This window comes from Polypterus senegalus, chromosome 5 (assembly GCF_016835505.1).
Source record: "Polypterus senegalus isolate Bchr_013 chromosome 5, ASM1683550v1, whole genome shotgun sequence".
Classification (NCBI taxonomy): Eukaryota; Metazoa; Chordata; class Cladistia; order Polypteriformes; family Polypteridae; genus Polypterus; species Polypterus senegalus.
In genome coordinates, this window is record NC_053158.1 from 88,588,049 (window position 1) to 88,604,051 (window position 16,003).

Consider the following 16,003-nt stretch of genomic DNA (forward strand, 5'->3'; position numbering starts at 1 on the left):
ATATATATATATATATATATATATATATATATATATAAAATATAATATAAAACTTTTCCTATAAATACTTATATATGTGGTATAAGTATAAAAATATTTGTAAAGATATTTTTGTAATCAAGTTTTTGTTAGTAAAATGATGATCATTAACAAACAAAAACAACAAAAAAGTATGTTATATTACTTTAGTAAAATGCCCACACTATGGTTTTCAAAATTTGAATACCCACCCATTCCAACACAAAATGAAAACAGCCTGGAAGGGAAGGTACGAGAATACCAAACAAAGTCAAGGAACAGAATGAAATACAGTATGTAGTTCTGGATAAGTTGCATATAAAAGTGCCATTTTAAAATATTAGAGTTGGAAGCATCACCAAATTAAATCATTCACCAAATCTCTCTGAAGGCACACATTGATTGGGTGGTGATGCTGCATTCTTTGCACATGTTTGAGAGGATGCAATAAACTGAAATCATAGGTAACTGATTAAAGAAAATCATTATACTTTGATTTAATTTTGTGATTATATTAGGTCAATTAGTTTTTTAATGTATGTTTATTTGTTTATATGTTTATTTTCTATGTAATGAGTTTGATTGTTCTGTCACCATGACAGTAAGCTACCTGTTAAGTTGGTGAGTTAAATAGAGATTCACTTCTCTTAAACTCTTTTATTGTACAGTTCAATAGCGATTATTTTTTACTTATGTGACATAGATTTGATCTTTTAAAAGGAACATGACAAACAAAAAAAAAAAGAATTTAAAGTCTGCTAACACAACCCAATTACTATGAGTTTATTAAATAATGTTGCACCTCAAAGGCACTTTCATTAAATATAGATATTGTGAAATTGTCAAACCATTATTTTGCATCATCTCATTTCCACCAGAGTGGCAACTTCGCCTATCCATCCATCCATCCTCTTCCGCTTATCCAAAGTCGGGTCGCAGGGGTAGCAGCTTAAGCAGAGAGGCCCAGACTTCCCTCTCCCCGGCCACTTCTTCCAGCACTTCCGGGAGAATCCCAAGGCATTCCCAGGCCAGCCGGGAGACATAGTCCCTCCAGCATGTCCTGGGTCTTCCCCGGGGCTTCCTCCCGGTTGGATGTGCCCGGAACACCTCACCAGGGAGGCATCCAGGAGGCATCCTGACCAGATGCCCGAGCCACCTCATCTGACTCCTCTCGATGTGGAGGAGCAGCGGCTCTACTCTAAGCCCCTCCCGGATGACTGAGCTTCTCACCCTATCTTTAAGGGAAAGCCCAGACACCCTGCGGAGGAAACTCATTTCAGCCGCTTGTATTCGCAATCTCGTTCTTTTGGTCACTACCCATAGCTCATGACTATAGGTGAGGGTAGGAACGTAGATCGACTGGTAAATTGAGAGCTTTGCCTTACGGCTCAGCTTATTTTTCACCATGACAGAGCGATGCAGAGCCCGCATCACTGCAGATGCCGCACCGATCCGCCTGCCAATCTCACGGTCCATTCTTCCCTCACTCGTGAACAAGACCCCGAAATACTTGAACTCCTCCACTTGGGGCAGGATCTCACCCCCAACCCTGAGCGGGCACTCCACCCTTTTCCGGCTGAGGACCATGGTCTCGGATTTGGAGGTGCTGATTCTCATCCCAGCCGCTTCACACTCAGCTGCGAACCGCTCCAGCGGAAGCTGAAGATCACGGCCTGATGAAGCAAACAGGACAACATCATCTGCAAAAAGCGGTGACCCAATCCTGAGTCCACCAATCCGGACCCCTTCAACACCCTGGCTGCGCCTAGAAATTCTGTCCATAATAGTTATGAACAGAATTGGTGACAAAGGGCAGCCCTGGCGGAGTCCAACTCTCACTGGAAACGGGCTCTGACACCGGTTGTACAGGGACCGAACAGCTCTTATCAAGGGGTCCGGTACCCCATACTCCCGGAGCACCCCCCACAGGATTCCCCGAGGGACACGGTCGAATGCCTTTTCCAAGTCCACAATACACATTTGACTGGTTGGGCAAACTCCCATGCACCCTCCTGGATTCTGCTAAGGGTGTGGAGCTGGTCCACTGTTCTGCGACCAGGACAAAAACCACACTGTTCCTCCTGAATCTGAGGTTCGACTATCCGATGGACCCTCCTCTTCAGAACCCCCGAAAAGATTTTTCCAGGGAGGCTGAGGAGTGTGATCCCTCTGTAGTTAAAACACACCCTCCGGTTCTCCTTTTTAAAGAGGGGGACCACCACCCTAGTCTGCCAATGTCCCCGATGTCCATGCGATGTTGCAGAGACATGTCAACCAAGACAGTCCTACAACATCCAGAGCCTTAAGGAACTCCGGGCATATCTCATCCACCCCCGGGGCCCTGCCACCAAGGAGTTTTTTGACCACCTCGGTGACTTCAGTCCCAGAGATGGGAGAGCCCACCTCAGAGTCCCCAGGCTCTGCTTCCTCATTGGAAGGCATGTTAGTGGGATTGAGGAGGTCTTCCAAGTACTCCCCCCACCGACCCACAACATCCCGAGTCGAGGTCAGCAGTGCACCATCCCCACCATATACGGTGTTGACACTGCACTGCTTCCCCCTCCTGAGACGCCGGACGGTGGACCAGAATCTCCTCGAAGCCGTCCGAAAGTCGTTCTCCATGGCCTCCAAACTCCTCCCATGCCCGAGTTTTGCCACAGCAACAACCGAAGCCGCATTCCGCTTGGCCTGCCGGTACCTATCAGCTGCCTCCAGAGACCCACAGGACAAAAAGGTCCTATAGGACTCCTTCTTCAGCTTGACGGCATCCCTCACCGCCGGTGTCCACCAACGGGTTCGGGGATTGCCGCCACGACAGCCACCGACCACCTTGTGGCCACAGTTCCGGTCAGCCACCTCAACAATAGAGGCACGAAACATGACCCATTCGGACTCAATGTCCCCCACCTCCCTCGGGAAATGGTTGAAGTTCTGCCGGAGTTGGGAGTTGAAGCTATTTCTGACAGGGGACTCTGTCAGCCGTTCCCAGCAGACCCTCACAACACGTTTGGGCCTACCAAGTCTGACCAGTATCTTCCCCCACCATCCAAGCCACTTCACCACCAGGTGGTGATCAGTTGACAGCTCCGCCCCTCTCTTCACCCGAGTGTCCAAGACATATGGCCGCAAGTCTGACGACACGACCACAAAGTCGATCATCGAACTGAGGCCTAGGGTGTCCTGGTGCAAAGTGCACATATGAACACCCTTATGCTTAAACATGGTAACTTCGCTTATGTCAAAGTCAAATCACCATTACCTCCATTTTTAGATATCAAATGAAGAGCTATTAGAGGTAAGCAGTTAATTCAGCCCAATAAATCTAAATCCTTTGGGATGAAGTAATTCAGCAAATACACCAACATATTTTGTGCCGCTTTCATTTAATTGTAAGAAAGCGCCTTCTTACAAATATGTATTTCCTTGCACATTGTTCAGCTTCATTTTCAAAATGCCTGTATTGGTGCAAATCATTGGCACTGCTGTTGTTAACTAATACTCTTTATAAGCATTTTATAACAATAAATCTTAGGAACAAAAATGCTAAACTAACAATGGTTTCAGATCATGAAAGGAAATTATAAAGTGAATTGATTAAGGAAACAACAAAATTAATTAATTTACTAAAATGATTTGCTCTCTAGGATGAAAAATAGATGGTAAATTAAAAATAAGTACATTTCTATTTCATCCTCTATTAAATTGCCTGTTTGGGAAGATCAGGACAATTTATACTTAATCCAGAAGGTACTTCCCAGATATATAAGCATGTGAACTACATGCATAAAGCACCCTAACCAGCTCATAATATGGAGGAGCAACATTTATATTCTGAAGTCCCTCTCATCCTATGTTTCGGATTTAATTAAACCCTATATAAAAACGTTTTTCACAATTTCATTATTTTGATATTCTTTGTTAGAGGATGATAAAAATGACTGGTAAGTCAAATGTTTCTTTTCTTATTTCTACTTCTTAATTCTTGTTTAACCTTCAAAGTCTAGTGCAAAAAGACTGAATCTCATTGTCATCCCTAATCAGTGTTTAGAGTGTGCACCATAACTGAGCCGTTGATTTGGTGGGCCATTTTTGAAATGATGTTATCAGTCTGGCACACTATAGCATAGAAACTATCAATGACTATCACAGAGTACAAGAGTAAAGATTTGGTCCACTACTCCACAGTCATAAAAAAATGGTTTTGTTCTTCCTGCATTTGAGGTGCAAGTACTGGTTGGACTCTGTTCTAACACCACAGGTCCTTCTAATTTTTAATTTGGAGTCTGATGAGTGTCATTCTGCCTTTCATATTGTGTGGATATATGTATGCCACTGTCATCCATAGAGCTATGGTTTTGCTGAGCTTTGAGCACCTAGTTAGAACATCCATGTCACATTGTTCCAAATGATGTATAGAAATGGAGAAAGATATGCAGTTTGATCTTCTCCTTTCATTTTCAAAACAAAACAAATCAGTCATCGCTGTGTATGTAAGATACCATGGCACATTTCTTAAGGCAGGCATTCGCAAAGTAAGTGAAGAACAAAGATAGCTTGGTTAGGCTGAGTTTGAAGAAGCATCTTGATGCCACCATGTAAACATAACATCAGGAAGGTGAAGGATGGAATTGGTTGGGTGAAGGTGAATTTCACTGAATTTGTCTTTTTAACATCTGCAGACCATAGGAAGTATCCTCTCATGGCTTCATCAACTTTAGCACAACTGGATATAATTGTCTGTTAAGTTGCAATTAATCAAAATTATTATTTTTTCTCTGGTACTAAATTATATGGTGTCATAATTGACTACTTTTTAATGACAGAGTCAAGTTTTAAAATGAATGTGTCTTTGTCCTATTCTTTTCCATCCCGATAATATACCTGCTCTGTTGTGTTGTGCTCCTGTTTTAGCTTCCTTTTACAGATGTTGTCTGTTACAATTCCTTCTAAAGTCTTATTCTCTCTTTTATGGAAAATTGTATGCATTTGCGATGTCTCACTGCTTAGATGATATTTTTAATTTTTAGTGTTTTATTTCATTAATTTAGTTCCTTATATGATGTATGAACTGAAGTATTGTTTAATGGCATTTGACTTCACTTCAAAATATTAATTATCCCAAGCAGGTGGAGTATATATTCCAGTTGATTCCTAGTCATTGTTCTTCCTCCATATTTCTTTCATTGTTTACTCTAATAAAGCATTGTATAATTACCTGCTCAGCAAGTAATTCGCAGAAACTAAAAAGCGAGAGCTTCCCATCCAGTTTAGAAACATCTATATCCTTTTTTGTTTTGCTTTTATAAGAGGGTGACCTCTTGTTAATGTATGTTATTATTATTCTTGTTACTGTTACAATTTGAATTGGAATTTTTTAATAGAATCTTTAAATAGAATGTATTTTACAGAGTGTGGTTTTACTGTAAAAGGCCAGACAGCATAAATGAATAAAAAAAAAATGATTGTTTGTATATTATAATAAATTCTAACTGTTAATACTGTAATACATTTTACTGTTTCACATTGCAAATATCAGATTTGTAAGACTGAAGTTCCATTGCAGTAAAGCCCAAACTATAGAAATAAAGCACAGGTGAATAACATTTCACCAAGAGGGGCCTCTTGTCCAGAATATTTAGACAATTAGCAACATTGCCTATCCAGTTCTTATTTCAGTAACACTTAGAATTCCTGACAGATATATGTGTAAAATACAGAAAAACAGAAATTGTTTTGTATTAATGTAAATTGGCATATATTTACAAAAATGAAGCATTGAAATGTCTTCTGGAACATGTGGTTTATATTCTTAATGCTGCAGATAAGATGAACAAACATTTATATTATGTAGTGCAATGTATAATGGGCTTAAACATTGATTTTGAGGTGTGATTCCTTACAATAACTACTCTTATGGTGTTGTTATGAAAAACAGGGAAAGACTGAATAACAGACTTGAGGAAATGCAAAAGCTGCTTCAGTCAGATTAATGCATTACTGACACACACATTCAGATGGAGGGTACAGAATACCATGTTACGGATCCTATATTACTTTTTTATGCATCTGTTACAGAAAGAATGGATGAACAGCTATTACTGCAATTACTAATTTTTCCACCTTTTTGATACAAGGTCCTCCAGAGAATTGAGAAATAAGGTTTTGAAGGTTTGAATAGACTGTGATGCTGAGTAAACTCAGTTTAGAGCTTGTGCTTTTCTTTTGAACTTTCCTTTTAAACTATCATTAAATACAGTTCTCTCCCAGTAGACTCTGAAGTGCTAAGGATTGAGGGAAAGAAATTGCATTGTCTTTAATTATTTACAAAATTCAGCATGCTCTGTTATTTTTAAAGAAATGAAAGTTTGATATATCTTCTAACACTTTTCCAACTGTATCACACTTTCTGAAAATTGATATTTTGTACAGGCCACACACATCATATAGAAGAGAGAAATTTTAAATATGAAGCGTATTAAGAATGTTTTATAGAGACTAATTAGTGAGTGTTTCCAAATAGAAGTTCATGTTCGAAGAGCCTTAACTGCTAACACTGTTTTTGTTCTGTCAGTTCTTTCTGAACTCCATGGAAGGCACAAGCCTGGTAAAAGACACATAGGATTGGTCTGATTTTTTTTTTAATGATAAATGCGGAAATTAATTATACGGGGATGAACAATTAATTTTATTAATTTAACTGAATGTTTATTCCCACATTTTTTAAAGGAATTGTGTTTATATTCATCCTTTCACATCAGACAACAAGCTGTAAATGGTGGTCTAATGTGAAGAATTTGCATCTATAATTACTTTAACCAAAACTTAATAACGAAACGCTAGATGTTATTCTCTTCAAATTACTGTATGTTATAGTTAAAATGCTATATAGGACTTTTTCTAAGCATTTTTTCCACAAGGTTTTTTGGGAGCATACCTGACCTTGTTTATCATAGCGACAGACAGTTGTACATGGGACGTTGAAGTAAGAATTTTACACATGTGGCATTACCATGGCTATACTACTACAGACTAAATACCAAAATAAATTTTAATGACAGTAAATAAAATATTCATGCTTGTCCGTGGTAATGAATTACATGTATTAATTCCAACTAGCTGCAAATATTGGATGTTTTGTTAATTCCACAAATATTCTTTACTGTTTCTGATATGATACAGAAAAAGCCTTACAAAGAGTCCTACCATAAAAAAACAGCCACTTTTTTATCTTATTTTATTTATTTTGCTTTAAAAATTTGACTTCCTACAAATCAAAAAACAATTTCTTTTACTTTATCCACCCCACTCTCTACTTACTGTAGTGTTTACTTTTGCTAGACTTTCACAAAAATTCAAATCATACAGGCTACATACCAATTACATGATGGGGGATTTCTGCATGTATTTATCTATAAAATTAGAAATCTATGGAAATCATATCAGATTGTTCTACATTACAAAGTAATTAATTTCATAAATAAGATGGATGGATTTTGTCTTACTAATTTTCCTGTTTTTCAATTACTTGTTCTACCAGTGACTAAACTACGGAGATGTGATAACTATAACCACTAGTGAAAACAACAATTTGTTTAACATGGCAGTGAAAACTGTAACTATCAATGAAGACAAAAATGCATATAATAAATCTAAAGAAAAAAGACAGAGAAATGAAGAAAAAAAGGTTAAAAGCAGCAAGAAGCCCCTTCAGTGACTTGACAAAACACATCAACAGAAGTAAGTCTCTGAAGTGCATTTTCTCAATAATCACTGAGGTATATAATTTGAAGACAGATGTCGGCCTGGACTCTTGTTCACTTGGGATTCAAAGCATGCTTCAGACATTAAGAAAACATATGACACACCTCGACTTATTTCACCATTTATGTTTTTAAAAATGGAGCCTTCAGGATATTTTCAAGAAATAAACCTGATAACATGCACAGTCTGTATTCAACAGCTTACATTTACATTTTAAAAGAAGAGAAAAAAATAAGAATTAAAATGAAGTTTAGTAGGGGTTAAATGTATACTCTGTTGAAACTGTTTTGGTCTCATTATAATGTAAAGCAAAACCCAATCAGACAAGTCTCAAATGTGCATGACAAGCCATCTGAAATTCTGCAAAGATATCACTTAAATCATTTTTCACTTTGCATAAACATAATAGGAAATGACTGTTTCAATAATACTGGAAACTCTCAGGATTGTACATCCTTCTGACTTGATGCATATTTTATGAGGAAAGTTCATTACCATATGTCAAACCTCAGTACAAAGCCCTGACCTGTGTGTCTTGTTCAGATAACATGAAGTAAAGGGCTGACAAGATACTTGCGCATCACCTCTAATAATCAGAGAACATATGGCTTCTTGAGCTCAAGAGTGAGATTAAAAATGGCTACACAGTTATACAGAAGTTATTAGCTGTCAGACCGCCATAAACATCACTAACAGATAATGGAATTAAATCTGCTCAGTAGAAATCACCCAGATGAGCCAACCTCACTCTAAGTCATTAAATATTTCCTTAGAGGGACTGATCTTTTATTTCTTTTTGTCAAAATAGGAATATGGATGGATTGTTTCTCTGATAAAATAAAATCTTATTGAAAATGGATATATCACATTCATTTGTGCCTTTCAATTGATTTTACTTTGCAGTTTTATTGTGTGGCAAGTTGCTTGTGATTTATCAAGCAGACAGATAGAAATGAGACAGAGATAAGGATATAAATTGCATTAAAAACCAGAAAATACTTGAGTCATTAAGATACAAGAACAATGCAATTAGGCTATTTCATTTATATACGTACATTCACCACTTTTGAATTTTATTTATTTATTTGTAAAGCCAGATAAATCTCTTTCAATGTTGTGGAAATACCAGAACCTGTTTTATCAGTGATGACCACAAGGCAGGAATGAAGGAATAAAGTCATACAAAAACAAGCCAAATAATAATAATAATGGTAGCTTTTTGCAATTTTAATAAAAACATAAAAGTCAAGGAACTAGGATAAAGTGAGAAAAATATCAGCAAATGCCTAAATTCATAAGTATATTGAAATAAAATAAATTTTCACTTCTGTTCTGATAAGCTAAACACACTTTCTGAAATTAGGAAATCTAATCATTTAATAATTTCATTTAATCCAAAGCACTTATTCAATGAATGCAGGATAAACAACATTTTAAAGTCACTCGCAAAAACTGTAATTTTCTAGTATAGATTAGTTAATGAAGGCTGTTACATATGCCCACCTGAGGATTACCATCCGAGTTCTTTCCAGGTATGAGATACCACCCTGGTGTGAGAAGGGGCACTGCCACTAACTATCTTGTTGTTTTCTTCTTCCACATTTTCGAGAAACCGCCCAGTGAGGGCAACTGACTCCACCCCTTCCAGTCCCTAAAAGGACAACCACCTGGAAGGAGGTATGACTTAACAGGAGACGATCTGAGCAAAGGAGCTCTGTATCAACAGACCAATGGCAAAGCTGAATTAGTTGCAGCCACTCAACTCACATGGCGACTGTTTTGTTTTGATTTCTTAAGGCATTGAGCATTGTTTTTGTTAAAAGAACTGAGAGTAAACAGGGAGGGCTGTGTTACCACCCCAAAATTCTCCCATAATGAGACTCTTCAATTATTTGGGTGGATCACAAGGTAAAGTTGGACAATGATTACATTAATTTGATAGAAAAGTTTCAGAAAATATTTAACTTAAAGCAATGACACTAACTTGCATAATGGAGAAATTGAATTTTGGTAAATATTTTAATGTTTAACATTTAACCCCCATTAAGTAAGTGAATTTGTCAAAATGCTACAGTTATTTACAACTTTCATCTTTTGATGAAAAGGGAAAAAAGTGTTCTGTTTCCAATCAGAAATAAAATAAAATTGAGACAATAATTTATATCCCATTTTATATTGGTCTGGTTCTGGGTTTATATTTGAGAAAGAAATGACTTGTAATTAGTAAGGTGCTCAATCAAATGGAATTTTGCAAGCAGTTTAGCATTTGCCTTTTTATTACCACACATGGATGTGTTTCTTGTTTCTAGGTTGGGTACCTAAGGACTTGTGTCAAAATGAATTTTATTGCTTTAAAATAAACTGAGTTTCTACTTGTCAAGGAAATCAGAATTTTAAATCAGGATATACCAACAAACATTTATTCTGCTTTCTAAAAGTCACTATGTAAGTAAAGACTAACAGGTATATGTGTAGCACATCAACCTTTTGACTTTTCAACTATTTTGTACAAAACTCATATACTGCATTGTATAACAAGGTAATCTTACCTCAAAAGCAAAAGGGTCATTCCATGCTCTCTACCGCCAAAGGTCTTGCTGTCTTGTTGGAAACTGAAAATAGATCAAATTGAAGGTCACATTTTAAAAAATTTCATTTGAAATATGTGTGCCAGTACCTTTATTGTAAACATATAGAATCACAAAGAAGATAGGCTCAGTGCACATTTTCAAAGATGGACGGCTGAAGGATGAGATCAAAGGTAAAATAGGAGAAAATGACTAAAAAGACAGCTCAGAAATGAAATGTTAAAGAAGATAAAAGATTGGGTGTACAAAAGGATGAAGGGAAAAGCGTGATATGGAACTATAATTTTGGAATTCTTTAAATGAAACTCTAAAACCTTTTCTTTAGAAAAATTATCCACAGTGGTGCCTTAATTATCAATACCTATATCCAACAGCTAACCTCATTTTTTTTAGCTGTTCTTTGAAGAAAGTTATAAAAGTTACAAAGACCATTTTCTTTGGGCTCAGACCATTATTTTACTTTACTCTGATTTGCCATCTGTGTCTTACCTTTATTATGCAATGGCATCATAAAACTTTTTTCATGATGGATATGCCTTCTAGTCACCTGATATATAATTTTTTTTTTGTTATCACACTGTTAAATAGCTCTTATTATTGTTTGTTACTCCCAAAGATACAAACCATTACTGACAGACACTGATACAATCAGTTATCACTGATAAAATCAGTTATAACATACTGTATACCCTTAATGGCTTAAATCACCACACTCAACACACCCTGATGGACTGGTTATTTAATGAGAAAGTGTAAAACAGACAATATTTTATAAAAAATTTTAAAAACTTTCACTTATGGAAGCATTTTCTACGTTTCTTTAAGTGGCTAAAAATTGCTTCAAGATTGAAAACACAGTGTAACAATATAGGGTGGTCCAGATCTAGTTATGCAATAATTAAGTTTATTACATAGAAAATCACCCGAAAAATCCCGGACCATTGAGAAGTGTGCGAACTGACGACGTGAAGATTCAGCTTTGCGCCGAACTGGAATAATCCCCGCATAAATCAAAGTCAGCCAGATGATCTGGATCTGCATAATTAGATCTGGACCACCCTGTTGCCAAGATCAAGATTTCCTATTACTGCACAGTTACTTTAGTTTTTCTGGCAAGTTTATACAAATTGTGTTAAAGCATTTGTTGCAAAAGATGAATAGTGGTGTAATCGTGATGTACATTTTTTTTTACATTTGTTGTAAATTTGAGATGATGTGTGGTATAGGGGGTATGAACCGATCTGGAGTTAATTCATTTTATTATATTTGCTCAATTATTTGCAACAGCTACAATGTTATCTGTTTTACTTCTTGAATAAAAATAATGACAAGAACACTTTTCTGTAATTCCTCAATACAAGCAGATAAAAGGAACGCAACAAGAGAAATATCTCTGCAAGCAGTGCAACACCTGAGCCACGTAGGGTGGAGACTTGTTGAATGATGAGCTTTTTTAGGCTATAATTTTTCAGGTCTTTTTTGAGAATGTCCCTTAAGATGAAGCATGTTTATTCCTTGCTCTGTGCTCCAATAAACACATGTTATCGGCAATATAAAAATAACCCAATTGTGCTCCACTCACTTAGAATCTGGAACCAATGTAGAAAGCATTTTAAGACGGAGAAGCTTCTATCTGTGGCACCTCTGCAAGAGAACCACCTCTTTCAACCTTCACAAACATATGCAGTTTTTAATATCTGGAAAAAATTTGGAATTTACTCGCTTAGAGATCTTTATATAGACAACGTCTTTGCATCCTATGAACAATTACATTCCAAATTTAACATTCCAGCTACACATTTCTTTCACTATCTTCAAATCAGGAACTTTGTTAAACATAACCTTCCAGATTTTCCTCATCTTGCACCCTCATCCATGCTGGAAAAAATATTGCTCAATCTCAAGGACTTAGACTCCATCTCTACAATATATAAAATCATTTTACAGTCCCTCCCTTTCAAAGATCCAAGGGGACACTGGGAAAAAGATCTCTCAATTAATATATCAGAAAAGGAGTGGAAAGTAGCAATGCAGAGAATTCACTCGAGCTCCATATGCGCAAAGCATACAATTATACAACTCAAAATTATATATCGAGCACATCTGTCTTGACTAAAACTCTCCAAAATGTTTCCAGGGCATGATCCAACCTGCGAACGTTGCAACCAAGTTCCAGCCTCACTGGGTCACATGTTCTGGGCCTGCACCAAATTAACACCATTCTGGACGAAAATTTTAATTACCTCTCAGACAGCCTTGGACTCACAATCCCTCCTAACCCATTAACAGCTGTGTTTGGGGTTCTTCCAGAGGGGCTTAAAGTGGAGAAGGACAAACAAATTGTGATTGCATTCACTACACTTTTGGCACGCAGACTCATTCTGATAAACTGGAAGAACCCAAACTCTCCTCTTTAAGTCAGTGGGAAACCGATGTGTTATATTATTTGAAATTGGAAAAATCAAATACTCAGTTAGAGGATCCGTACAGACTTTTTTCAAAACATGGCAGGATCTCATTAGTAATATTTTAAAATAAGTTCATGAAGCATAGAGAATTTATTTAGGTATGTTTACAAGCCTTAAATTTCACGCCATTTGGCTTGCTCTCTCTCTCTCAGGTGTGGGGATTGATCTGTTCTAAACTCAATTTTTCTTTTTGTAAAAACTTGATTGCTTTGTATAGATTGTAATAAAATTAATAAAAAAAAGAAAAAGAAAAGATGAAGCATGTTTAGTCGCCTTTTTTCAGAGGAAAAGAATCTTAACTCAAGTTCATTTGGTGTTGCTTCTCATCTTATGCAGTAGCACAGTGGGCTAAGGGCACTTGCCCCCAACTCTTAATAAGTTTTATAGGCTCAAGTTTCTATTTATCCATTTTCAAAGACACTCTATGCAGAACTGGGTCACTGGGAGTTATATATAAGACAAGAAATTGCACAGGATAGAACACAACTCCATTAGATAGATAGATAGATAGATAGATAGATAGATAGATAGATAGATAGATAGATAGATAGATAGATAGATAGATAGATAGATAGATAGATAGATAGATAGATAGATAGATAGATAGATAAAGGTATCAGTCTGTAATTAATAATCAAAGTTTTGGGAAGTATGATGAAAGCAGAGCACGTAGATAAATGGGAACATTCTAGATTTCCTGGTTTGGTAAAATATTCCTTTTCAGTACATTACTATGTCACCATACTGCCTGACTGAAATTTCATTAGTCTTATTCAAATTTTTATTTTTAAGTATAACCAGGACAATGTAATGTCCAAATCATCTATGGTTGGGTGCAGAAAGTTTTTTGGCTTAGTTGACCAAAATATAATTCTTCAAGGGGAGGAGTTTTTTTTTAGCATAATGGGTCTCAGGTAGGGAGTAGAAGTGTTTTCAAGGGTCATGGTGGTATATTTTAACTCTTTCAGGGCAGATGTCAACTTTTGTTGAAATTCAGGAGTAAAGGATGATAATCAGTTGTAAAGAGCGACAAAACTCACCATTACATTGTAGTTCGAATTTTTTTGCAAGAAAGACAGTTCATTGGTTTGACCTTGATTTCCTAGCACATGCATGAGTAGCGAAGAGCAAAAAAACTCTAAAATGGCATTTTCATTTGGCAAGAGACCAAAGCAAATGCGCAAAACAAAATACTCCTTGGACAACGTTTTGTGTGTTATTCTCCGACTTGTTGGATTCTGATTTTCATGCAAGTAATCCAGAGATCAAGATCAAAAATGATCAGCCCCTCAGCTGAACACTTTAGTGTAACTGATGCGTTGATGTCAACATTCACCTGGGAGGACAACCACTTAACGATGACAAGAGGTACAAGCCAGATTGCAGCACACTGTGACTGCCACTTCCGACCACCCACCGCACGAAGACAGCCAGGCAGCTGGCCCGCCGCGCATTTTGGCTGATGGTCGAGTCGCCCCTGTGCAGCCACCACCAGACACAGCAAACAGGTGACCACAAGAGCTACAGCATGCAGCAACAGATGTATTATGTTGATTTGTGTGAAACCATTGCTTTGTGTGGTTTTCAGAAAACTAAGTTTTTTTGGAAAAAAATACTCAGCCTTAAAAGAATTTACAGTCAGTGTTAATAGCATTACAAGACTTCACGTTTGAACTTCAATGTTTGAATGATTATTACTTTAATAAAGAATATGGAAGATTAAGAGCCTGGTCTTCACTCTATTGTGACTGTGCGAAGAAAGCCTTCATGAAAATCTTATTACCAACATGAATGAGGCAGTCTGAGCCGGTGTCCTAAGTTTAGCGACTTGCCTCCCCCACAGTAAAATATGTGCAAAAAATAATTCATTAACCAGATGTAATTATTCTGTCTTTTACTTTGATAAATGGAATATGACTATTGAGAAAAGTATAATAAAGTTATGGACAGTAAATCAAAGCAGCAGAAAATGGTCAAATCATTGCTTTTAAATAACAACTTACTGTTGTAGGTAGATTTTCCAGACACAGTAGCTAATGAGGATGCAGACACACTGCTGTCACACAGGAAGCTATAGCAAAATTAATGTAAACCAATGTGTTGACAGCAGGAGGTAAAGGTGAATGCCAACAACACTGAAAGGTCACTTCAATATTTTAATTTTAAGCTCATTTGAAATTGTGTAGTTTCATATGTCATTTGCGTGTATAATTACATTTGCTAACTTGTTTTTCATAATATAGCTATTAGTAAGCATACCAAGCACACCCGTATCTTTCAAGTACATCCATACTGCTTGCACATATGACCACACTACCAAACAATAATGAAGTACTTCACAGCCAGTTACTGTACTTCATATAGATTATGTGATTAGTATACTATTGACAGTGCACTATACATGTTTAACCAAAATGGGCAACAAGAAAAAAAGAAATGGCATGTTTCCGAGTGTATAAACTCTTAAAATTACCTAGTCACTAATTTTAATGACAGCTGTGGTGTAATATACAAAAATAGAATGGAATTTTTTTTTTTTTCCCCGAGTGTAGTACTGAACTAGTCATTCTCTCCTTGTCTGATGGTTGTATTTTACATTTGAAACAATATTTCACAAAGTGTTTAAAAGACTAGTGTTGTTTCCAGCAAGCAGTCTTTTCAATCATATGTCATCTGGTTGGTTAAGGGTTGAACAGAATTGATGTGATTAATGATTTAACGTTGCATAATGCAGTTTATGTATAAGGAATTGCACTGCATAGTTTGGAACTGATGCATAAATCTGTCACAGAAATGCTGGACTTCTAGTTCTCCAGTTTTATACATGAGCATATTTTCAGTCAAATTGTCTTAAAATGTTGCAGTCCTTTAAGACTGGATGACTTTTTTTGTAAATAGGCTACATTGCTTTTTCTTGCTCTTAGCAAAGGTCCTGCTGCCAAAACGAGTAAAATGGTAAAGTGTGATAAGAAGCTTTGTGCAGACGAGCATTTAAAGATGCCTGTGGTCTCCAGTTAGTAGAGAGATTACAAAATTAAAATGGAGGAACATACAGTAAATAACGGAAAAATTGCAAGTTTTATGAACAAACATTACATGCAGGTGAAAAAAAGAGAATATAATTATAAATGCTGACCTAAGAAAAGTCAATGTCTGGGGCTCAGCATT

General features: G+C 36.6%; 1 protein-coding gene across 6 annotated transcripts in view; it reads right to left on the reverse strand.

Moving 5' to 3' along the window:
- LOC120530413 (cadherin-12-like) overlaps positions 1–16,003 on the reverse strand; it is an 802,688-nt gene that overhangs the window by 515,123 nt on the left and 271,562 nt on the right. For all 6 annotated transcript variants that reach the window (XM_039754905.1, XM_039754904.1, XM_039754907.1 and 3 more), the window contains one exon: positions 10,329–10,391. The gene's annotated coding sequence lies outside the window, so the exon portion shown is untranslated. The remainder of the gene's footprint in view (positions 1–10,328; positions 10,392–16,003) is intronic.